This window comes from Bombina bombina, chromosome 3 (assembly GCF_027579735.1).
Source record: "Bombina bombina isolate aBomBom1 chromosome 3, aBomBom1.pri, whole genome shotgun sequence".
NCBI classification, from domain to species: domain Eukaryota; kingdom Metazoa; phylum Chordata; class Amphibia; order Anura; family Bombinatoridae; genus Bombina; species Bombina bombina.
The window spans coordinates 926,174,188-926,200,612 of NC_069501.1; the positions used below are offsets into that span (position 1 = coordinate 926,174,188).

Genomic DNA, 26,425 nt, shown 5'->3' on the forward strand with positions numbered 1-26,425 from the left:
TTTTTGGATTATATTTTATATTTTATTATTTTTTATTTTTTATGTTATTGCATATTGTGTATTTTATTCAATTATATCTTAACCTCACTGGATTAAGTAGCTAGCATTTTTATATCCATTTGCACTCACTCACTATTTGATTGTATCTATACAATTATTTTGCTACCCCCTTTTTTTGCACTGCAGTGCATTTTTCTATTTTTTGGAACACTATTTTTGTAACACTAATTTTGAACACTATTGTTTGTATTATTGTTTATTAGTTTTTTGCTTGATGCACTTGCTACTGTTGTACTTAGGCTAATTCTGTTTTATCAGTATACACTCTTATTCTGGTGTACCACTCACACTGATCACCTGTTATTACCTCTGTTTTTATTGTAATTATCAGCTTTGGCCCTTTGAGCCGCTTCTGTAAGATATTCCTGTATTTGTAATTTTATTTATATGTGCTTTTTACATTTTTTATATATAGTCTTTTATTACTGATGCTTTTTAACATGGTTCATTAAATAATCTTCTTTTATCTCTCTGTGAGTATATTTATCCCTTGGCCTCTTGTTGGCGCTGTATTCACTTCTTACTACTTGTCCATTTATGGTCTAAGACAAATAGCAAAGCAAGGAAAAAGTGAGTATGGCGAAGATGTAGAACAGCTTATCTTGAGGAAATTCTATGTAGATGATGGACTCGCATCTGTGTCTACTGAAGCTGAAGCAGTCAGTCTCCTGCAGAGAGCTAAGGACATGCTCGCAGGATCAAATCTCAAGTTACACAAAGTGGCATCCAACAAAAGTCCAGTAATGGAAGCATTTCCTGCAGATGACAGAGCTAAAAACTCATTTCCAGTGTTGTTCACAAGTGTGTCACCTGTAAGAAGCTGAGAGGAAGGCTGCAGGAACAGAAAATGTCAGATCTCCCGACAGACAGGCTTACTGTAGCTCCTCCATTTTCGCATGTAGGGCTTGATGTTTTTGGTCCTTGGAATGTAGTATCTCGCTATACTAGAGGACACTCTGCAGAGAGTAAGAGATGGGCTGTGATGTTCACTTGTTTAAGCACTAGAGCAGTTCATTTGGAGCTGATTGAATCTATGTCATCTTCAAGCTTCATTAATGCTCTGAGAAGATTTCTCTCCCTTCGTGGACCAGTTAAGCAATTCCGATCTGACAAAGGGACAAACTTTGTAGGAGCCTGTAAGGAACTACAAATTAACTCAGATGATCCTGAGATTCAAAACTATCTACTGGATCAGGGATGCACCTGGACTTTCAATGCCCCCCACTCATCTCATATGGGAGGAGTGTGGGAGAGAATGATTGGTGTGGCTAGACGTATTCTAGACTCAATTTTGATGCAAAGCAAAAACACTTGACTGTCCCATGAAGTGCTTACTACATTGATGGCTGAAGTTACAGCTATAATGAACTCTAGACCATTGGTTTCTATTTCAACAGACCCCGAGAGACCTGAAATTCTTACACCAGCAATGCTCTTGACTCAAAAGGCTTGTGCAACATCAGCTCCACCTGGTGAGTTTACCTTGAAGGAACTTTACAAGTGCCAGTGGAAGCAAGTACAAAATCTTGCTGAAACCTTTTGGAAACATTGGAGGCAAGAGTACCTGTCATCACTCCAAACAAGAAGAAAATGGAATGAGGAGAAACCAAATGTTCAAGAAGGAGATCTTGTATTGTTGAAAGACTCTCAAGTAAAGCGCAATGAATGGCCATTGCCATTCATTGGTAAAAACCATTCCTAGTGGTGATGGTAAAATTTGCAAAGTAGAGGTCAAAATCATTAAATAAGGGGACTGCTTAAGTATACCTCAGACCTGTGTCAGATTTAATTGTTCTTTTTCAAAGTAAAAAGTTATCTGGTTGAATTTAATAATAATTTATAGATCATGTAATAGTGGTATATTTTTATACCAGGCGGGGAGTGTTCTGTCTATTATATGCTTATTATGTTCATGTTGATGACATCTGGTGGTGTCATGTTGCAATTACAGCTTGGTTCCTCTCAAGAATAAAACAGGAAGCGTTAATAAAGTTTGTTAATAAAAAGTTTACTTTCAGTTTCTCAGCAGCCATCTTAGCTTCAAGAAGCATGGAAATACGCTCTTAATATTTGCCTCTAAACATACATATGCCTGTAAGTTATTGTTTGCTAAGAGTTCATTGTACATTTGAATTGCATTGCTATTTGCTGTAAGGATTAAATGTAAGCTTTTTCTGTTAGAAACATGCATTATTGTATGTATTGCAAGCACCACGTGTAGCTACATATTGTAATTTCAACTTTTCTTATTGTATTGCAGTTTTACAAAATAACTATTCAGAAGTAAAATCAGTTTGGAATAAACACTAAGCTATTTCTGTCTGGTTTGTTAACTAGCTGTCTAGTTATCAGTTAATGAGGATAGTACAATCACAATTAAAGACTGTTTTCATTAAAAGGACAGTGTACTGTAACATTGATTTCCCCTTTATGTTGTTCCAATGACTTGTTATAACAGCTTCAGAGTTTAAAACATATGGTGAATTGCTTCTTTATGTTTATTTTTGCATAGGAAATATCTGTTTCTGCTTAGTTTAAATCCCAACCCAATCAAATGGTCTACGCTTGCAGGGAAAACCAACGTAAGTATCTTATCTTTACATATATATATATATATATATATATATATATATATATATATATATACATATACTGTATATATATATATATACACATACACAAAGTCATCTTTATCTTATCTTTCACTATGTATACCCATAGAAAACAATTGAAAAACAACATTTTAGTATCTCTTTCACATACCCCATTGGGAGTGTGCTTTGTTAAGCACTTTCTATAGCTTTTCTATAACCAGGACTTATGTAATGAAATGTTCAGTATAGGTTGGGATTCAACAGGCAAAAACAGCAATTTCAAGTTACACAATTAATGTAAAGGAGCTATTTGTAAACAATTTAATAATCACAGTACACTGTCCCTTTAAGTACTTTATTAAGTACTTTATTGTAGTCAATGTAATTAGAACTTCTTTCCAGTTTGTATGTTGTGTATGAAAGTCTAATTAAGAATATGTATTTAAAAATGTAAGTGCTGCATATTTTAGCATTTCAAATATTATGCCTCGGCCTGAGGGTTATAGTTGCTTTGTAAAAACAGAGGTACAACATGGATTTTTATTAGAAAGTCCAATACATATTTAAACAGAGAAAATAAATGCAAAATTAATCAATATCACTCTCAAAACCCCAACAACACTCAACAGAGTTGTTTATACTCAAACTGAATATTCCTCTTATTTTAAAGGCATTTTTCAGAATCCCGCCAGACCAGAGAGCTTAAGAGAATTGGGCCCTAAGTTTTGGCCCTTTAGACGTACAGTAGAGGTGTATATATGTAATTTAAGCTATTTAATCTAATAGAAAAAAGTTATGTTAAAAGGTTTCCAAGAGTTAAAAAAAAGGTGCAGAATTAGAACAGGGCTATTTTGTCTGCATAACGCTATGTATCTGAGGAGTTAATGCAATATAAATCCATCTGTTACAAATCAAGATTGAATCCCATATAAAATATTTTATTTAACAAAATAAAACAGAACTGCACTCTTCATTCATTATTTATTTTGCCTGCTTTAGCTGGCACCGAATAAGCAACCAGATGAGCTCCGAGATCAACACTGAGTGCATAAACACACTGCCAATTCTGGCATTGATAAATAAGCTAAAACAGACTTTTTTTTTTTAAAAAAAACTGCTTATTCAGAGCTGCTACATGATAGTAAACTGGTGGTATATAGCCTCAGAAGAGTATTAACATTTTATGTCCCTTTAAATAAATCTTTTGCTGGCAGATATTTGGCAATGCAGATGCATACTAAAAGAAAAACATAACACCTTATTTTACTGCCCCTTTAAGAATACAGGATGGGAACATTTGAAACATAAACTAATTTAATGAGAAATTTGACAAGACTAATCCATATTTTAATTTTAAATAATTTCTGCTCAATACATTTCCATTAAACCTGAAGGAAACAATATTCTTACCCTTTTTAAATACATGAATAAGGATTCCATAAATACTTTGCAATTCAGTTTATTTTTATTTATTTTTTTTGGTCTAAATAAATTCTTAATTAATAAAATGTTATGCACATTATTATTTCAGGGAAAGAATTTAACTCAAAACGGATAACAAAAATAAACCTAATAAAACAATTTATTCGCTCACAATGTTACTTTTCTTTTGTGCTCAAAATTCGGGGCGGAAAGGCACAGTCAGTGAAACGACTAAAATGCAAACCCACAGGGTGTAAATAAGGCAGATGTAAGCACCTTGTGCTGATTCAAAATGAAGCATTGATGTTTCAGATTGTGTGCTCTGGGCAATAATCCAATGATTTATGTCCAGTGTACTTTATTGTCAATTTCCTTTAAAATGGTTTTCATAAAATTTAGCTTGTTCAGTGCATGGACCAATGAGTACATAGATAATAGTTTTTATTATTTATTTATTTATTTATTTATTTATTTATTTATTTATTTATTTATTTGTTTTTGGTTAATAAAGCTATATTAAGAGCATAAATCATGATTTAAAAAGTTGCATATTTAGCATCTTGTGTTACAGTATTAAAGGGACAGTCTACACCAGAATTTTTATTGTTTTAAAAGATAGATAATTCCCAGTTTTGCATAACTAACACAGTTATAATAATATACTTTTAACCTCTGTGATTATCTTGTATCTAAGCCTCTGCAAACTGCCCCTTTTTTCAGTTCTTTTGACAGACTTGCAGTCTAGCCAATCAGTACCTGCTCCCAGATAACTTGTGATAATATGTGAACTAACACCTTCTAGTGGTGAAAAAATGTTAAAATGCATTCTGAAAGAGGTGGGCTTCAAGGTCTAAGAAATTAGCATATGAACCTCCTAGGTTAAGCTTTCAACTAAGAATACCAAGAGAACAAAGCAAAATGGGTGATAAAAGTAAATTGGAAAATTGTTTAAAATTACATGCTCTATCTGAATCATGAAAGTTTATTTTGGCTTAGACTGTCCCTTTAATAAAGAAGATAGAAAAAATGATCAAATGTTTTAATTGGACAGAGTTAAGAATGAAATGTTATTTACCACTTGGAAAAAATAGAAGTTATGTAAAAATACAATGTAAAATAGTACACAATTTATATAATGGTCATTTGCAACTTACACCGAAAGCACCAAATACAGTATAATTGTGTAATCAATAAATGTTTGACAAATTCAAATGAACGTCATCTGAATTTAAAAAAAGTAGTAGAATCTGACATATTTAAAAATTTCCATTTATTTGTTGCCTCCACATCTATCATATGAAAGACATCAGCCAATCAAAGACTCATATATGTATACACTGTGACCTTTTGTAAATGCTCAGTAGGAGTTGGTTCCTGACAAAGTGAACATATAAAAAAACAATTTGATAATGGAAGTAAATTGGGACGCTTCTTAAAGGGACATGACACTCAATTGGCTAGATTACGAGTCTTGCGTTTTTAATGCCCGCTGGTATTACGAGTCTTGCAGGTACAGGTGTACCACTCACTTTTTTGGCCAGACTCGGAAATACCACAAATCCACTTACATCAATTGCGTATCCTATATTTTCAATGCGACTTACATAGCGCCGGTATTACGAGTCTGCCAAAAAGTGAGCGGTAGATCCTCTCCTGTCAAGCCTGGTACCGCATTTTAAAGTCAGTAGATAAGAGTTTTACACTACAACACTGTAGCATAAAACTCTTAAGTAAAGTGCTAAAAAGTACACTAACACCCATAAACTACCTATTAACCCCTAAACCGAGGCCCCCCACATCGCAAACACTAAAATACAATTTTTAACACCTAATCTGCCGAACCGGACATTGCCGCCACTATAATAAATATATTAACCCCTAAACCGCCGCACTCCAGCGTCGCAAACACTATTTAAATATTATTAACCCCTAATCTGCCGGCCCTAACATCGCCGACACCTACCTACATTGATTAACCCCTAATCTGCCGTCCCAACGTCGCCGCCACTATAATAAAGTTATTAACCCCTAAACCTAAGTCTAACCCTAACCCCCCCTAACTTAAATATAATGTAAATAAATCTAAATAAAATTACTACAATTCACTAAATTATAGACATGTGCGATTCATTTCTGATTGATTCGGAAATTCGGAAAATTCGGAGATTTGGATCGATTCGAATTTCCGAATTAAAATACTGCCGAATCTACCGAATGAATCCCAATTAGCTGCCGAATCTACTGATTAAATCCGAATTAGCTCTTTAAATTCGGCATTCCCCCATAGGAAACAATTGGGCAGTTTCGGCTGAAAAAAACCCTAACACCTGCAAAAAAGCAGCGTTCAGCTCTTAACGCAGCCCCATTGTTTCCAATGGGGAAACACTAAGTCTACACCTAACACCCTAACATGAACCCCGAGTCTAAAAACCCCTAATCTAACATTTATTAAACCCTAATCTGCCGCCCCCGCTATTGCTGACACCTGCATTATACTATTAACCCCTAATCTGCCGCTCCGGACACCGCCGCCACCTACATTATCCCTATGAACCCCTAATCTGCTGCCCCCAACATTCCCGACACCTACATAATATTTATTAATCCCTAATCTGCCCCCCCCATGTCGCCGCAACCTAACTACAAGTATTAACCCCTAATCTGCCGACCGGACCTCGTCGCCACTATAATAAATGTATTAACCCCTAAACCGCCACACTCCCGCCTCGCAAACACTATAATAAATTTTATTAACCCCTAATCTGCCCCCCCAACATCTCTGCAACCTAACTACAAGCATTAACCCCTAATCTGCCGACCGGACACCGCTGCCACCTACATTATACCTATGAACCCCTAATCTGCTGTCCCTAACATTGCCGACACCTATATTATATTTATTAACCCCTAATCTGCCCCCCAACGTCGCCGCAACCTAACTACAAGTATTAACCCCTAATCTGCCGACCAGACATCGCTGCCACTATAATAAATGTATTAACCCCTAAACTGCCACACTCCCGCCTCGCAAACACTATAATAAATTGTATTAACCCCTAATCTGCCCTCCCTAACATCGCCGACACCTACCTACAATTATTAACCCCTAATTTCCCGCCCCCAACGTCGCCGCTACTAGAATAAAGTTATTAAACCTTAAACCTAAGTCTAACCCTAACACCCCCTAAGTTAAATATAATTTAAATAAAACAAAATACATTTACTATAATTAAATAAATTAATCCTAATTAAAACTAAATACTTACCTGTAAAATAAACCCTAATATAGCTACAATATAACTAATAGTTACACTGTAGCTATTTTAGGATTTATATTTATTTTACAGGCAACTTTGTATTTATTTTAACTAGGTACAATAGTTATTAAATAGTTATTAACTATTTAATAACTACCTAGCTAAAATAAATACAAATTTACCTGTAAAATAAATCCTAACCTAAGTTACAATTACACCTAACACTACACTATCATTAAATTAATTAAATAAATTAATCCTATTTAAAACTAAATACTTACCTGTAAAATAAACCCTAATATAGCTACAATATAACTAATAGTTACATTGTAGCTATTTTAGGATTTATATTTATTTTACAGGCAACTTTGTATTTATTTTAACTAGGTACAATAGCTATTAAATAGTTAATAACTATTTAATAGCTACCTAGTTAAAATAATTACAAAATGACCTGTAAAATAAATCCTAACCTAAGTTACAATTAAACTTAACACTACACTATCATTAAATAAATTAAATAAATTAACTACAAGTACCTACAATTAAATACAATTAAATAAACTAAACTAAAGTACAAAAAAACAAGCACTAAATTACAAAAAATAAAAAAATTACAAGAATTTTAAACTAATTACACCTAATTTAAGCCCCCTAATAAAATAAAAAAAGCCCAAAATAATAAAAGTCCCTACCCTATTCTACATTACAAAGTATCAGCTCTTTTACCAGCCCTTAAAAGGTCTTTTTGCGGGGCATGCCCCAAAGTAATCAGCTCTTTTGCCTGTGAAAAAAAATACAACCCACTCCCCCAACATTACAACCCACCACCCACATACCCCTACTCTAACCCACCCGAACCCCCCTTAAATAAACCTAACACTACCCCCCTGAAGATCTCCCTACCTTGAGTTGTGTTCACCCAGCCGGGCCGAAGTCTTCATCCAATGGGGCAGAAGAGGATATCCAGACCGGCAGAAGTCTTCATCCAAGGGGGGCAAGAAGAGGTCTTCCATCCATCAGAAGTCTTCATCCAGGCGGCATCTTCTATCTTCATCCATCCGGAGCGGAGCGGCAGCATCCTGAAGACATCCGACGTGGAGCATCCTCTTCTTTCGTGATCTGACGACTAAATGACGGTACCTTTAAGTGACGTCATCCAAGATGGCGTCCCTTGAATTCCGATTGGCTAATAGGATTCTATCAGCCAATCGGAATTAAGGTAGGAAAAATCTGATTGGCTGATTCAATAAACCAATCAGATTGAAATTCAATCTGATTGGCTGATCCTATCAGCCAATCAGATTGATCTTGCATGCTATTGGCTGTTCCGATCAGCCAATAGAATGCGAGGTCAATCGCTATGGGTTACACCTAATATACAGTACATAATACTAGTCTAATAATACTAGTCACAGCATATCCAACCTAACACATACCGAAATTCTGAATTTCGGAACCGAACCGAATCGAAACAAATTCAGCCGAATTTATTCGAATCTGAATAAATCCGAAACAAATTCATTCAAATTTTGCTGAATTCGAATCGATCCGAACCGAAATTCAAAAAAATCTGAATCAATCCGAACCGAACCGAAACAAATTTTTCGATCATGCACATATCTACTAAATTATTCCTATTTAAAACTAAATATTTACCTATAAAATAAACCCTAAGATAGCTACAATATAACTAATAGTTACATTGTAGCTAGCTTAGGGTTTATTTTTATTTTACATTCAACTTTGTATTTATTTTAACTAGGTACAATAGTTATTAAATAGTTATTAACTATTTAATAACTACCTAGTTAAAATAAAGACAAATATACGTGTAAAATAAAACCTAACCTAAGTTACAATTACACCTAACACTACACTATAATTAAATTAATTACCCAAACTAAATATAATTAATTACAATTTAAAAAAATTATCTAAAGTACGAAAACCCCCCACTAAATTACAGAAAATAATAAAATAATTACAAGATTTTTAAACTAATTACACCTACTCTAATCCCCCTAACAAAATAAAAAATCCCCCCAAAAATAAAAAAGCCCTACCCTACACTAAATTACAAATAGCCCATAAAAGGGCCTCTTTTTTTTTCCGTTTAAGAAACCATTATTGTAAGACTTTAAAGACTTTGTAAGACTTTAAATGACGTCATCCAAGATGGCGTCCAGTCAATTCTGATTGGCTGATAGAATTCTATCAGCCAATCGGAATTAAGGTAGAAAAAATCCTATTGGCTGATGCAATCAGCCAATAGGATTGAAGTTCAATCCTATTGGCTGATCCAATCAGCCAATAGGATGGAGCTTGCATTCTATTGGCTGATTGGATCAGCCAATAGAATGCAAGCTCAATCCTATTGGCTGATTGCATCAGCCAATAGGATTTTTACTACCTTAATTCCGATTGGCTGATAGAATTCTATCAGCCAATCGGAATTGAAGGGACACCATCTTGGATGATGTCATTTAAAGGAACCTTCATTCTTCAGTTGGACGTTATTTGAAGAGGATGCGCCTCGTCGGATATCTTGAAGATGGAGCTGCTCCATGCCGGATGGATGAAGATAGAAGATGCAGCCTAGATGAAGACTTCTTCCCGTCTGGAGAACCTCTTCTTCCCTGCTTGGATGAAGACTTCTGCCCGTCTGGAAGACCACTTCGCCCGGCTTCGTTGAGGACTTCGGCCCGGTTGGGTGAAGACTTCTCAAGATAGGGTGATCTTCAAGGGGTTAGTGTTAGGTTTTATTAAGAAGGTATTGGGTGGATTTTAGAGTAGGGTTGGGTGTGTGGGTGGTGGGTTTTAATGTTGGGGGGGTATTGTACTTTTTTTGCAGGTAAAAGAGCTGATTACTTTGGGGCAATGTCCCGCAAAAGGCCCTTTTAAAGGCTATTTGTAATTTAGTATAGGGAAGGGCTTTTTATTATTTTGGGGGGCTTTTTATTTTATTAGTGGGATTAGATTAGGTTTAATTAGTTTAAAAAACTTGTCTGTAGGTGAGCAGTGAGAATAAACTGCTCGTTAGCACCGCACCCCTGTTAACGCAAAACTCGTAATCTAGGTGATATATTTTAAAATTTAGGCAGAAAAGTTAACTATTGTCTCGTCAGATGATAGCACATTTTCTCACATGGTTTGTGGTGACTGAATTAATTTTTTACATAATTTAGAAGGGCTTGAATGTTCCTTTTTTAATAAAGGTTTTTTGTCTTGCCAACCTACCCCATAACCCAAACATGTGCAGAATACGAGAGATGGTGGCCACATGCAAGGAGTGACCGGTACCTGCCTGAAATTCCTGTAGCTTCTTCATTGTTTCTGTTGGTCTCTTTTAAGCCTCTCTGAAAAGTGTTGTCCTCTTCCTCTCATCAACTGTGCAGAGTTGTCCTGATCTTTGCAATGTCTCTGTGGTGCCACATTTTCTCCACGTATTGATGATGATTTTGACAGTGCTCCATGGTCCAGTGCTTTCAATATTTTTTGTATCCCTTCCCTGATTGGTACTTTTCAACAATTAGCTCTTGCAGTTTATTTGGCAACAATTTGCAGACCATGGGGTCAATTTACTAAACGCTGGGTGGACATAATTCGCTGTAGAGAATCATGTCCGCCTGACATCGCTAAATGCCGACAGCATATGCTGTCGGCATTTAACATTGCACAAGCATTTCACAAGAAATGCTTGTGCAATGCTGCCCCCTGCACATTCACTGCCAATCGGCTGCTAGCAGGGGTGTCAATCATCCTGATCTTATCTGATCGAGATGATTGCAATCCCCCACCTAAAAGGTGGTGGACAAGTTAATGAGCAAAGGTCTTACGACCACTGCTTCTTAACTTCAGTTTCCAGATCGCTGGAAACTACGAGTGGAGAAACAGCATCCTTTGATTATTTAATCTCCTCCCATAGCTCTCCTAGTATGGGAGATGTATGCTATTTACCTACAGGCATAATTTAGAATGTGATAAGTTAACTGTAAAGACAGATAGAGCCCCTATTATGAATACCGATGCAATCTGAGTATTGTAGTTTTTTTTATTAAAATGTTCCTAATAATGAACTATTTTTTTTTTAACTGGATTTATTTTGTTGAACGATCACTTTATAGAAATAAAAATGTCTGACATTTACGTTATTGTTATTTCTGTTTTTAATTTTAAAAAATCTGCAAAAATTTTAAATAAGGTGTACGTGTTTTTTATGTATGTATGTGTGTGTGTGTATTAAATCGGTAATTTACCAAATGACATAGGCTAGAATGTGCTATGAAATAATTGACTGTAAAGATAATGTGCATCCTCAAAACTTTAGTTACTTTAGTTCTGAGCACTGTGTAGAACTTTGCGTTCAAAGTTTTCTATTGCTGGTGTCCTTACATCAATCTGTAATGTTTTATAAAAGTATGTGACAAAGTTCAAGCTGCTGCATTGCATTTTCTAGAAATTTTAAGCTGCCAAAGAAGTACAGACTGCCCTTATCAAGCATACCCTCAAGCTCTGTTTAACTTATTTGTGCTTAATAGGCTTTCATTGCAGAGCACGATCCATCTTGTCTAAGTTTACTTTGTTGAACATACACCTTTAGTGAACTTTACAGTGGCTTGTTTTTCTTCACTCTTTAGTTTGCGAAAAATATTTTTTTAACATCATTTACTATTAAAGGTATGAAGACAATAACTTAAATTATACCAAATCTATTCATATGTATCATACTTGGGAAAATTGAAAATATATTGTAAGACAATATTTAAAACCATTATACTGATGAGGAACCAGATTAATGTTCCTCTCTGACTTATCAATTACATTTTGGGAACTTCAGAATTTTCTACTTTTGTTGCAGAAAAGAAAACCGTGTTGTCAGAATAGCATAGCTCTGTAAATTATTAGTAACCACTCTGTGTTATTATAAAATACTGCTGAGTAAGCATGAATCCTCTACATATCAAGGGGATTTACTAATCACTAGTATCTCTGTAAGTATAAAACATTTGAGCAATACATTTACATTAACTGTTTTATAGTTTAGAAGATATAAAATTGTCATAAATGAAACTTATAACATTGTTTAATCCAGACAAAATATCTGGTGAACTTCACATAACACATTTTACTACGGAGATTGAATACATTTAAAAATACTACAGGTACAAAATCCTTTATCCCAACTGCTTGGGACAGGAAAAGGTTTGGATTTCAAAATAGTTTGTATTTTGCAATAGTTGTATATTTACAGCTGCAAAATGGGATAACTTGGAGAGAGGATTGGACCAAGTGTAAACAACAATGGGGCCGATTTATGAAAGTGCATGAAAGTGCGAACGGACATGATCTGCTGTTGTGATCATGTCCGCCACACAACGATAAATGCCGACAGCATACGCTGTCAGCATCTATCAGTGCACAAGCATTTCACTAGAAATGCTTGTGCAATACCGCCCCCTGAACATTCGCGGCCAATCGGCCGCTAGCAGAGGGCATCAATCAAACCGATTGATTGCTGTACACCACCTCAGAGCAGGCAGACGAGTTAAGGAGCAGCGGTCTTAAGACTGCTGCTTCTTAATTCCTGTTTCCGGTGAGCCTGAAGGTTTTGCGCGGAAACAGGTGTATATTGCCTTATTCGGGCCGTGATAAATCACCCCCAATATCTTATGTCATTTAGGCAATAGTTATGTTATAATACAGCTTACCAGTGGAGAAACTACTGGGGTTCTAAAGGTTGCAGATGGTCTGCCACTCAGGGGGGCCCATCAGATTTAACCCGGCCCTGGAGTTACTCTAACTATGCAGGCAGCAGCTCAGCTGCATACAACATACATGACAGTATGGTGGAGGCAGTTGTATCATAGGAAGTTAAGTATCTGCAAGCTAAGTAAAAAAAAATATTGTCCTGTCCTTAGAGCATGCCCGCCATAGAAGGTATTGGGTGAAGAGTCTGGAGCCAGCACTGTGCATAAGCTGCTTGCCTGCTTTCATTGCCAATTTCTGGAAGTCAGTCTAAGTTATAGAGACTCCTCCAACTCAGCAGGGATGCTTCCAGGGGTGGGCCGACAGGGCAGCTGCCCAGTGAGCATGGGTATTTAGGGACAAAGCCATCATTTGAAGAAAAGAAAATAAATTTTCTTTATTTGATGATGCTGTGTGATGTTAAGGTTAAGTTGAAACACACTACTTACTCTAGAGCAGGGACAGACTAGGCAGTAGGCTGGGGTGGGGGAGGAACAGGTGGTGAAATGATGACCTATTCATTAGGAGTTTCAGCTTACTTGGTTACTCCTCCTTTCTCCCTCCTTTAAGTCTACAAGCAGCAAGTAAGGGATGGACTGCAGAGTGAGTGACACATTATGTTTCCTGGTCCCTCCCCAATTGCTGGAGTCTTGCAGGGAGGGTTTTCCCCCCTCCTAACAGCAGGAGCCGCTGTCTCCTCCTCTCTCTCGGCACTGACATTGCATGTGCTGTGGGGGGCAGGTTGGCCGGTGTTCTTCCAGATCAGCCAATGCATCAGATTAGCCAATCACGTCACTTTCATTTACGTGGAATCAGCTGCCTGACCACAAATTTACTCACTGTGCTTGCACTCCATCGCATCACCACAATCCAATCACCGCACATCACTGCATTGTTAATCAGGCATATATACGCTGCACTGTAGTTCCCCCCATCTTCACTATCTTTTTTGCCTCTGCCTGGGTGGTCAAGGGGGGCGAAGGTTCCCTGAGATTCACTTGAGGTGGATTCCATAGGATCAGCGGTGCGCCCCCTTGAACCCCCCCCAGATGGGGGGAATTATAGTGCATTGTATATATGTCTGGTTAACAACGAATGCAATGAAAGTAGCAGATCAGTTCAGTTATCGAGATTCACAGTGAGTGAATTTTTGGTATGAATTGGCTGATCTGACAGATGTGCGGAGATTGGAATGCGGTGACGTGCTCGGGAATGCAGTGTCAGTGCACATGATGTGTGTATATGTGTGTTTGTCAGTGCGCATGCTGTGTATATATGTGTGTCAGTAGGCAGTGTGTGTGTGTTCAAATGTGTGTATGTGTGTGAGCAAATGTGTATATATGAGAGTGTCAGTTCGCATAATGAGGCCCATTTATCAAGCTCTGAATGGAGCTTGCGGGCCCGTGTTTCTGGCGAGCTCCATAACCCTGTCCGCCTGCTCTAAACAGGCGGACAGAGATCGCCACAATTCAACCCGATCGAGTACGATCGGGTTGATTGACACCCCCCTGCTGGCTGCCGATTGGCCGCAAATCTGCAGGGGGCGGCGTTGCACCAGCAGCTCACAAGAGCTGCTTGTGCAATGCTGAATACGGAGAGCATATTGCTCTCCGCATTCAGCGAGGTCTGTTAGACCTGATCCGCACTGTCGGATCAGGTCCGACAGACCTTTGTTAAATAGGCCTCAATGTATGTGTGACAGTGCACATGATATGTGTATATGTGTGTGCCAGTGGGCAATGTGTGTGCTTGCAAATGTGTGTATATGTGTGTGTATTAGTGAGCATGATGTGTGCATGTTAGTGGGCAGTGTGTCTGTGTGCAAATGTGTGTGTGCCAGTGAGCACAGTGTTTTCTTATATAGTATTTATGTAGTGTATAACTAGTGAGAGAAAAAAACTATTTTTTTAATAATTGTTGAATGTTTGCTAAAATCTGATAATATTTCCATGTTTTAGTTAATCTGTTTATTTGACATGATATGTAATATAAAATAAATGGCAATACATATTTTTGATTGTTTTTGTAGAGCAGATGCTGTTTATTTCAGTTATTTAACACATACATTCAAATACTATCGCCTAGATTTTGAGTTTTGTTGGTAAAAACTTGCAGATCTAACGCTCCTTTTTTTTCCAGCGCACCCTTAAGGCAACGCTGGTATTACGAGTTTTCTGAATGGCTTCGTAAGCCTCAGAAAAGTGTGCGTTGAGCCAAATTTAGCTCCACTTCTACCCTCAATACCAGCGCTGCTTACGGTAGTGGTAAGCTGGAAAAACGTGCTTGTGCTCGATTTCCCCAGAGGATACAATGGGGCTGAGCTGGCTGAAAAAAAACCTTACACCTGCAAAAAAGCAGCGTTCAGATCCTAACGCAGCCCTATTGTTTCCTATGGGGAAACACTTTCTAAGTCTACACCCTAACATGAACCCCAAGTCTAAACACCCCTAACCTTACACTTATTAACCCCTAATCTGCTGCCCCCGCTATCACTGACACCTACATTACATTATTAACCCCTAATCTGCCGCTCCGGACACCGCCGTCACCTACCTACACTTATTTACCCCTAATCTGCCGACCGGACATCGCTGCCACTATAATAAATGTATTAACCCCTAAACCACCGCACTCCCGCCTCGCAAACACTATAATAAATTTTATTAACCCATAATCTGCCCTCCCTAACATTACCGCCACCTACCTACAATTATTAACCCCTAATCTGCCGCCCCCAACGTCGCTGCTACTATAATAAAGTTATTAACCCCTAAACCTAAGTCTAACCCTAACACCCCCCTAAATTAAATATAATTTAAATAAAATGAAATAAATTCACTATAATTAAATAAATTATTCCTATTTAAAAATAAATACTTACCTATAAAATAAACCATAAAATAGCTACAATATAACTAATAGTTACATTGTAGCTATTTTAGGATTTATATTTATTTTACAGGCAACTTTGTATTTATTTTAACTAGGTACAATAGCTATTAAATAGTTAATAACTATTTAATAGCTACCTAGTTAAAATAATTACAAAATTACCTATAAAATAAATCCTAACCTAAGTTACAAATACACCTAACACTACACTATCAATAAATTAATTACATAAATTACCTACAATGATCTAAACTAAAATACAATTAAATAAACTAAACTATATTACCAAAAAAGACAAACACTAAATTACAAAAAAATAAAAAAATATTACAAGAATTTTAATCTAATTACAAATCTAAGCCCCCTAATAAAATAAAAAGCCCCCCAAAATAATAAAATTCCTTACACTATACTAAATTACAAAAGTAATCAGCTCTTTTACCAGCCCTTAAAAAGGTGTTTTGCCGGGCATTGCCCCAAAGTAATCAGCTCTTTTACCTGTAAAAAAAATACAAGACCCCCCCAACATTAAAACCCACCACCCACACACCCCTACTCAAAAACCCACCCGATCCCCCCTAAAAAAACTTAACACTAACCCCCTGAAGATCACCCTACCTTGAGCCGTGTTCACCCAGCCGAGCCGAATTCTTCATCCAATCCGGGTGATGTGGTCCTCCATCCGGCAGAAGTCTTCATCCAAGCGGGGCAAAAGAGGTCCTCCATCCGGCAGAAGTCTTAATCCAAGCGGGGCAGAAGAGGTCCTCCATCCGGCAGAAGTCTTCATCCATCTGCGGCTCCATCTTCAAGACCTCCGACGCGGAACATCCTCCTCGGCCGATGGACTAACGACGAATGAAGGTTCCTTTAAATGACGTCATCCAAGATGGCGTCCCTCGAATTCTGATTGGCTGATAGGATTCTATCAGCCAATCGGAATTAAGGTAGGAAAAATCCGATTGGATGATGTAATCAGCCAATCGGATTGAAGTTCAATCCGATTGGTTGATTGGATCAGCCAATAGAATTGACCTTGCATTCTATTGGCTGATCCAATCAGCCATTCGGATTGAACTTCAATCCGATTGGCTGATAACATCAGCCGATCGGATTTTTCCTACCTTAATTCCGATTAGCTGATAGAATCCTATCAGCCAATCAGAATTTGAGGGAAGCCATCTTGGATGACGTCATTTAAATGAACCTTCATTCGTTGTTAGTCGTCGGGAAGAAGAGGATGCTCCTCATCAGATGTTTTGAAGGTGGACCCACTCCGCGCTGGATGGATGAAGATAGAAGATGCCGCTTGGATGAAGACTTCTGCTGGATGGAGGACCTCTTCTGCCCTGATCGGATGAAGAATTCTGCCGCTCCGGATGTCCTATTCTGGTCCATCGGTGCCCGGCTGGGTGAACACGGCTCAAGGTAGGGTGATCTTCAATGGGGTAGTGTTAGGTTTTTTTAAGGGGGGATCTGGTGGGTTATAGAGTAGGGGTGTGTGGGTGGTGGGTTGTAATGTTGGGGGGGTCTTGTATTTTATTTTACAGGTAAAAGAGCTGATTACTTTGGGGCAATGTCCCACAAAAAGCCCTTTTAAGGGCTGGTAAAAGAGCTGATTACTTTTGTAATTTAGTATAGGGTAGGGAATTTTAGTATTTTGGGGGGCTTTTTTATTTTATTAGGGGGCTTAGATTAGGTGATTCAAATTCTTGTAATATTTTTTTATTTTTTGTAATATACGGCTAGATTTAGAGTTTTGTCGGTAAGGACCCGCGTAGCTAACGCCGGCTTTTTTCTGGCCGCACCATAAAAATAACTCTGGTATTGAGAGTCCACATAAAGGCTGCGTTAGGCTCCAAAAAAGGAGCGTAGAGCATTTTTAACGCAGCTTCAACTCTCGATACCAGAGTTGCTTACGCAAGCGGCCATCCTCAAAAACGTGCTCGTGCACGATTCCCCCATAGAAAACAATGGGGCTGTTTGAGCTGAAAAAAAACCTAACACCTGCAAAAAAGGCGCGTTCAGCTCCTAACGCAGCCCCATTGTTTGCTATACGGAAACACTTCCTACGTCTGCACCTAACACTCTAACATTTTCCCCCGAGTCTAAACACCCCTAACCTTACACTTATTAACCCCTAATCTGCTGCCCCCGCTATCGCTGACCCCTGCATATTATTATTAACCCCTAATCTGCCGCTCCGTAAACCGCCGATACTTACATTATCCCTATGTACCCCTAATCTGCTGCCCTAACATTGCCGACACCTATATTATATTTATTAACCCCTAATCTGCCCCCCACAACGTCGCCTCCACCTGCCTACACTTATTAACCCCTAATCTGCCGAGCGGACCTGAGCGCTACTATAATAAAGTTATTAACCCCTAATCCGCCTCACTAACCCTATAATAAATAGTATTAACCCCTAATCTGCCCTCCCTAACATCACTGACGCCTAACTTCAATTATTAACCCCTAATCTGCCGACTGGAGCTCACCGCTATTCTAATAAATGTATTAACCCCTAAAGCTAAGTCTAACCCTAACACTAACACCCCCCTAAGTTAAATATAATTTACATCTAACGAAATTAATTATCTCTTATTAAATAAATTATTCCTATTTAAAGCTAAATACTTACCTGTAAAATAAATCCTAATATAGCTACAATATAAATTATAATTATATTATAGCTATTTTAGGATTAATATTTATTTTACAGGCAACTTTGTAATTATTTTAACCAGGTACAATAGCTATTAAATAGTTAAGAACTATTTAATAGTTACCTAGTTAAACTAATTACAAAATTACCTGTAAAATAAATCCTAACCTAAGTTACAATTAAACCTAACACTATACTATCATTAAATTAATTAAATAAAATACCTACAATTACCTACAATTAAACCTAACACTACACTATTAATACATTAATTAAATACAATACCTACAAATAACTACAATGAAATAAACTAACTAAAGTCCAAAAAATAAAAAAGAACTAAGTTACAAAAAATAAAAAAATATTTACAAACATAAGAAAAATATTACAACAATTTTAAACTAATTACACCTACTCTAAGCCCCCTAATAAAACAACAAAGACCCCCAAAATAAAAAATGCCCTACCCTATTCTAAATTACTAAAGTTCAAAGCTCTTTTACCTTACCAGCCCTGAACAGGGATTTGCGGGGCATGCCCCAAGAAGTTCAGCTCTTTTGCCTGTAAAAAAAACATACAATACCCCCCCCAACATTACAACCCACCACCCACATACCCCTAATCTAACCCAAACCCCCCTTAAATAAACCTAACACTAAGCCCCTGAAGATCATCCTACCTTGTCTTCACCTCACCAGGTATCACCGATCCGTCCTGGCTCCAAAATCTTCATCCAACCCAAGCGGGGGCTGGCGATCCATCATCCGGTGGCTGAAGTGGTCCAGAAGAGGCTCCAAAGTCTTCATCCTATCCGGGAAGAAGAGGCGATCCAGACCGGCATCTTCTATCTTCATCCGATGAGACCGGCTCCATCCTGAAGACCTCCACCGCGGACCCATCTTCTTCCGGCGACGTCCAACTGAAGAATGACGGTTCCTTTAAGGGACGTCATCCAAGATGGCGTCCCTCGAATTCCGATTGGCTGATAGGATTCTATCAGCCAATCGGAATTAAGGTAGGAATATTCTGATTGGCTGATGGAATCAGCCAATCAGAATCAAGTTCAATCCGATTGGCTGATCCAATCAGCCAATCAGATTGAGCTCGCATTCTATTGGCTGATCGGAAGAGCCAATAGAATGCGAGCTCAATCTGATTGGCTGATTGGATCAGCCAATCGGATTGAACTTGATTCTGATTGGCTTATTCCATCAGCCAATCAGAATATTCCTACCTTAATTCCGATTGGCTGATAGAATCCTATCAGCCAATCGGAATTCGAGGGACGCCATCTTGGATGACGTCATTTAAAGGAACCGTCATTCATCGTTCAGTCGTCGGCCAGGATGGATGTTCCGCGTCGGAGGTCTTCAGGTTCCTGCCACTCCGCTCCGCTCCGCGGATGACCATAGAAGGTCCCGCTTGGATGAAGACTTCAATCGGATGGAAGACCTCTTCTGCCCCGCTTGGATGAAGACTTCAGCCGGATCATGGACCTCTTCAGCCCCCCACTTGGGCTTGGATCAGGACATCGGAGGAGCTCTTCTGGATTGATCGGTGAACCTGGTATGGTGAAGATAAGGTAGGAAGATCTTCAGGGGCTTAGTGTTAGGTTTATTTAAGGGGGGTTTGGGTTAGATTAGGGGTATGTGGATGGTGGGTTGTAATGTTGGCGGGGGGTATTGTATGTTTTTTTTTACAGGCAAAAGAGCTGAACTTCTTGGGGCATGCCCCGCAATGGGCCCTGTTCAGGGCTGGTAAGGTAAAAGAGCTTTGAACTTTAGTAATTTAGAATAGGGTAGGGCATTTTTTTTATTTTGGGGGGCTTTGTTATTTTATTAGGGGGCTTAGAGTAGGTGTAATTAGTTTAAAATTGTTGTAATATTTTTCTTATGTTTGTAAATATTTTTTTATTTTTTGTAACTTAGTTCTTTTTTATTTTTTGTACTTTAGATAGTTTATTTCATTGTAGTTATTTGTAGGTATTGTATTTAATTTATTTATTGATAGTGTAGTGTTAGGTTTAATTGTAGATAATTATAGGTATTTTATTTAATTAATTTATTGATAGTGTAGTGTTAGGTTTGATTGTAACAGGTTAGGATTTATTTTACAGGTAATTTTGTAATTATTTTAACTATTTTAGCTATTAAATAGTTCTTAACTATTTAATAGCTATTGTACCTGGTTAAAATAAATACAAAGTTACCTGTAAAATAAATATTAATCCTAAAATAGCTATAATATAATTATAATTTATATTGTAGCTATATTAGGATTTATTTTACAGGTAAGTATTTAGCTTTAAATAGGAATAATTTATTTAATAAGAGTTAATTAATTTCGTTAGATTTAAATTATATTTAATTTAGGGGGGTGTTAGTGTTAGGGTTAGACTAGCTTTAGGGGTTAATACATTTATTAGAATAGCGGTGAGCTCCAGTCGGCAGATTAGTGGTTAATAATTGAAGTTAGGTGTAGGCGATGTTAGGGAGGGCAGATTAGGGGTTAATACTATTTATTATAGGGTTAATGAGGCAGATTAGGGGTTAATAACTTTATAATAATAGCGGTGCGGTCCGCTCGGCAGATTAGGGGTTAATAAGTGTAGGCAGGTGGAGGCGACGTTGACGGGGCAGATTAGGGGTTAATAAATATAATATAGGGGTCTGCGGTGTTAGGGGCAGCAGATTAGGGGTACATAAGTATAACGTAGGTGGCGGCGCTTTGCGGTCGGCAGATTAGGGGTTAATTATTGTAGGTAGCTGGCTGCGACATTGTGGGGGGCAGGTTAAGGGTTAATAAATATAATATAGGGGTCTGCGGTGTTAGGGGCAGCAGATTAAGGGTACATAACGTAGGTGGTGGTCGGCAGATTAGGGGTTAAAAAAAATTAATCTAGTAGCGGGGATGTGGGGGGACCTCGGTTTAGGGGTACATAGGTAGTTTATGGGTGTTAGTGTACTTTAGAGTACAGTAGTTAAGAGCTTTATGAACCGGCGTTAGCCCAGAAAGCTCTTAACTACTGACTTTTTTCCTGCGGCTGGAGTTTTGTCGTTAGATGTCTAACGCTCACTTCAGACACGACTCTAAATACCGGAGTTAGAAAGATCCCATTGAAAAGATAGGATACGCAATTGACGTAAGGGGATCTGCGGTATGGAAAAGTCGCGGCTGAAAAGTGAGCGTTAGACCCATTTTTTAATGACTCCAAATACCGGAGGTAGCCTAAAACCAGCGTTAGGAGCCTCTAACGCTGGTTTTCACGGCTAACGCCAAACTCTAAATCTAGGCCTTAGTGTTTTTAATTTATTTAATTGTATTTTAGTTTATTTCAGTTTATTTAATTGTATTTTAGTTTATTTAATTGTATTTTAGTTTAGATAATTGTAGTTAATTTATTTAATTAATTTATTGATGGTGTAGTGTTAGGTGTATTTGTAACTTAGGTTAGGATTTATTTTACAGGTAATTTTGTAATTATTATAACTAGGTAGCTATTAAATAGTTATTAACTATTTAATAGCTATTGTACCTAGTTAAAATAAATACACAGTTGCCTGTAAAATAAATATAAATCCTAAAATAGCTACAATGTAACTAATAGTTATATTGTAGCTATATTAGGGTTTATTTTATAGGTAAGTATTTATTTTTAAATAGGAATAATTTATTTAATTATAGTAAATTTATTTAGTTTTATTTAAATTATATTTAACTTAGGGTGGTGTTAGGGTTAGACTTAGGTTTAGGGGTTAATAACTTTATTATAGTAGTGGCGACGTTGGGGGTGGCAGATTAGGGGTTAATAATTGTAGGTAGGTTGCGGCGACGTTGGGGGGGCAGATTAGGGGTTAATAAAATGTATTATAGTGTTTGCGAGGCAGGAATGCTGCGGTTTAGGGGTTAATACATTTATTATAGTGGCGGCGATGTCCGGTCGGCAGATTAGGGGTTAATAAGTGTAGGTAGGTGGCGGCGACGTTGGGGGGGGCAGATTAGGGGTTAATAAATATAATGTAGGTGTCGTCGATGTTAGGGGCAGCAGATTAGGGGTTCATAGGTATAATGTAGGTGGCGGCGATGTCCGGTCGGCAGATTAGGGGTTAAATAATTTTATTATAGTGTTTGCGATGTGAGGGGCCTTTGTTTAGGGGTTCATAGGTAGTTTATGGGTGTTAGTGAACTTTGCAGCATTTTAGTTAAGAGCTTTATGTTCCGGCGTTAGCCCATAAAACTCTTAACTACTGACTTTTAAATGCGGAAGGAGACTTGGAGGTAGAGGCTGTACCGCTCACTTCTTCCAAGACTCGTAATACCGGCGTTAGGCAAATCCCATTAAAAAGATAGGATACGCAATTAACGTAAGGAGATTTGCGGTAGCCAAAAGTTGCGGAAGAAAAGTGAGCGGTACACCTGTATCTGCCATACTCGTAATACCAGCGGGCGTTAAAAAGCAGCGTTAGGACCCCTTAACGCTGCTTTTTAAGGCTAACGCAGAACTCAAAATCTAGGCCTATGTTATTTCATTTAGTTATTGTGTTTTTTAGTATAAAATGAATGAAAGGAAACATAGAGACATATACTGTATATATGTATGTTGAAGTAACTATTAAAATGTTATTTTAAACCTCCGTATTTTAGGATTTCCTATGTTTTTTGTCGCTTCCCATATTTTATTAAATACTTTTCTTCCACACAAAATGTTGTTAGTGTAGAAGAGAGGTACTGTGTGTGATTGCATAGAGTGTGTGTTTTGTGATGGAAATGTATACAGGAGAAAATGAGTGTGTGTATTGTGATGGGATAGCGTAGAAGAGGAATAGTGTGCATTGTGATGGAATATTATCTTTTTTGCCTTCTAATGAATAAAATGAAACCACTTAGGAAAGAGACACATAGATTACGAATTTTGCATTATTTCACCCCCCCATAGTGTTGCCATTATGAGTTATTGAAAAGCCGCCTTGTGCGTGTGATATGGTGGCGTTAAGCTCCATACCGCACAAAAGCCAAGGGCTGAGATTACGTGCTCGTGCACGCTTTCCCCTATAGACATCAATGGGGAGAGAGTCTTAGAAAAAAAGCAAACACTTGAAGTGCGGAATGGCGATCGCCGTAACGCAGCCCCATTGATGTCTATGGGGGAAAAAAGTTACTTTTGAACCTAACACCCTAACATAAACCCCAAGTCTAAACACCCCTAATCCGTTGCCCCTGACATCACCGACACCTAAATAAAGTTATTAACCCCTAATCTGCCGCTCCTGACATCGCCGCAACTAATAAAAGTTATTAACCCCTATTCCGTCGCTCCCCGACATCGCTGCCAGTATAATAAAGCTATTAACCCCTATTTGGCCGCTCCCCACATTGCAAAACACTAAATTAAACTATTAACCCCTAAACCTAACACCCCTCTAACTTTAAATTAAAATTACAATATAATATATTATTAAATAAATAAATTAAAACTTACATTAAACTATAAATTAACATAACCTTACTATTCTAATAAAATAAAAAAACTACCAATTAAAATATCTAAATTACAATTTTAAAAAACCTAACACTACGAAAAAAAAATAAAAAAATCTAAAAAAAAACAATCCTACGAAAATTTTTAAAATTCTAACGGCTAGATTATGAGTGGTGCGTTAAGGTAAAAAAGCAACGTTAATAGGTCCTAACGCTGCTTTTTTACTCTCGCTGCTATTACGAGTTTTGCAGGTTTAGGGGCACCCCACACTTCTTTGGCCTTACCGCAAAACGACTTACGTAAACTTCGTAAAGTCTTTTTTCTATGGGACTTCCATAGCGCCGGTATTACGAGTCTGTCCTGGGAGGCCAAAAAGTTAGTGGTACACCCTCTACCTCCAAGATTCCTAACGCATTCTAAAGTCAGTAGTTATGAGTTTTACACTACAACGCTGTAGCATAAAACTCATAACTTAAGTGCTAAAAAGTACACTAACACCCATAAACTACCTATTAACCCCTAAACCGAGGCCCTCCCGCATCGCAAATACTAAAATAAATTTTTTAACCCCTAATCTGCCGCTCCGGACATCACCGCCACTATAATAAACATATTAACCCCTAAACTGCTGCACTCCCGCCTCACAAACACTAGTTAAATAATATTAACTCCTAATCTTCTATCCCTAACATCGCCACCACCTACCTACATTTATTAACCCCTAATCTGCCGTCCCCAACGTCGCCACCACTATATTAAATGTATTAACCCCTAAATCTAAGTCTAACCCTAACCCTAACACCCCCTAACTTAAATATAATTTAAATAAATCTAAATAAAACCTACTATAATTAACTAAATTATTCCTATTTAAAACTAAATACTTACCTATAAAATAAACCCTAAGCTATCTACAATATAACTAATAGTTACATTGTATCTAGCTTAGGGTTTATTTTTATTTTACAGGCAAGTTTGTATTTATTTTAACTAGGTACAATAGTTATTAAATAGTTATTAACTATTTAATAACTACCTAGCTAAAATAAATACAAATTGACCTGTAAAATAAAACCTAATCTTAGTAACACTAACACCTAACACTACACTACAATTAAATAACTTACCTAAATTAAATACAATTAAATAAATTACATACAATTAGCTAAAGTACAAAAACCCTCCACTAAATTACAGAAAATAATAAACAAATTACAAGATATTTAAACTAATTACACCTAATCTAATAGCCGTATCAAAATAAAAAAAGCCCCCCAAAAATAAAAAAACCCCTAGCCTAAACTAAACTATCAATAGCCCTTAAAAGGGCCTTTTGCGGGACATTACCCCAAAGTAATCAGCTCTTTTACCTGTAAAAAAAAATTCAACCCCCCAAAACAGTAAAACCCACCACCCACACAACCAACCCCCCAAATAAAATACTAACTAAAAAAACCTAAGATCCCCATTGCCCTGAAAAGGGCATTTGGATGGACATTGCTCTTAAAAGGGCAGTTAGCTCTATTGCAGGCCCAAACCCTAACCTAAAAATAAAACCCACCCAATACACCCTTAAAAAAACCTAACACTAACCCCCTGAAGATCGACTTACATTTCTGAAGACCAGACATCGATCCTCAAGGAAGCGGCAGAAGTCTTCATCCAAGCCGGGTGAAGTGGTCCTCCAGGCGGGCAGAAGTCTTCATCCAGACGGCATCTTCTATCTTCATCCATCCAACGTGGAGCGGATCCATCTTCAAGATATCCGATGCGGAGCATCCTCTTCATCCGGAGTCTTCTTACTGAATGAAGGAACCTTTAAGTGACGTCATCCAAGATGGCGTCCCTTAGATTCCGATTGGCTGATAGAATTCTATCAGCCAATCGGAATTAAGGTAGAAAAAATCCTATTGGCTGATGCAATTAGCCAATAGGATGGAAGTTCAATCCTATTGGCTGATCCAATCAGCCAATAGGATTGAGCTCACATTCTATTGGCTGATTTGAACAGCCAATAGAATGCCAGCTCAATCCTATTGGCTGATTGCATCAGCCAATAGGATTTTTCTACCTTAATTCCGATTGGCTGATAGAATTCTATCAGCCAATCGGAATCTAAGGGACACCATCTTGGATGACGTCACTTAAAGGTACCTTCATTCATCTTTAGTCATTGGATGAAGAGGATATTCCACGTCAGATGTCTTGAAGATGGACCCGCTCTGCGTCGGATGGATGAAGATAGAAGATGCCATCTGGATGAAGACTTCTGTCCGTCTGGAGGACCACTTCGCCCGGCTTGGAT

The 26,425-nt window shown here is 37.7% G+C and overlaps 1 long non-coding RNA gene across 2 annotated transcripts in view; it reads left to right on the forward strand.

Annotated features, from left to right (window-relative positions):
• Nucleotides 1-2,093: 2,093 nt before the first annotated feature.
• Nucleotides 2,094-26,425, forward strand: part of LOC128651981 (uncharacterized) — a 168,053-nt gene continuing 143,721 nt past the window's right edge. Inside the window, exons 1-2 of one of the 2 annotated variants that reach the window (XR_008401237.1) lie at nt 2,094-2,154; nt 2,573-2,642. This is a non-coding gene — a long non-coding RNA (uncharacterized LOC128651981). The remainder of the gene's footprint in view (nt 2,155-2,572; nt 2,643-26,425) is intronic. The other variant, XR_008401238.1, reaches the window with a different exon arrangement.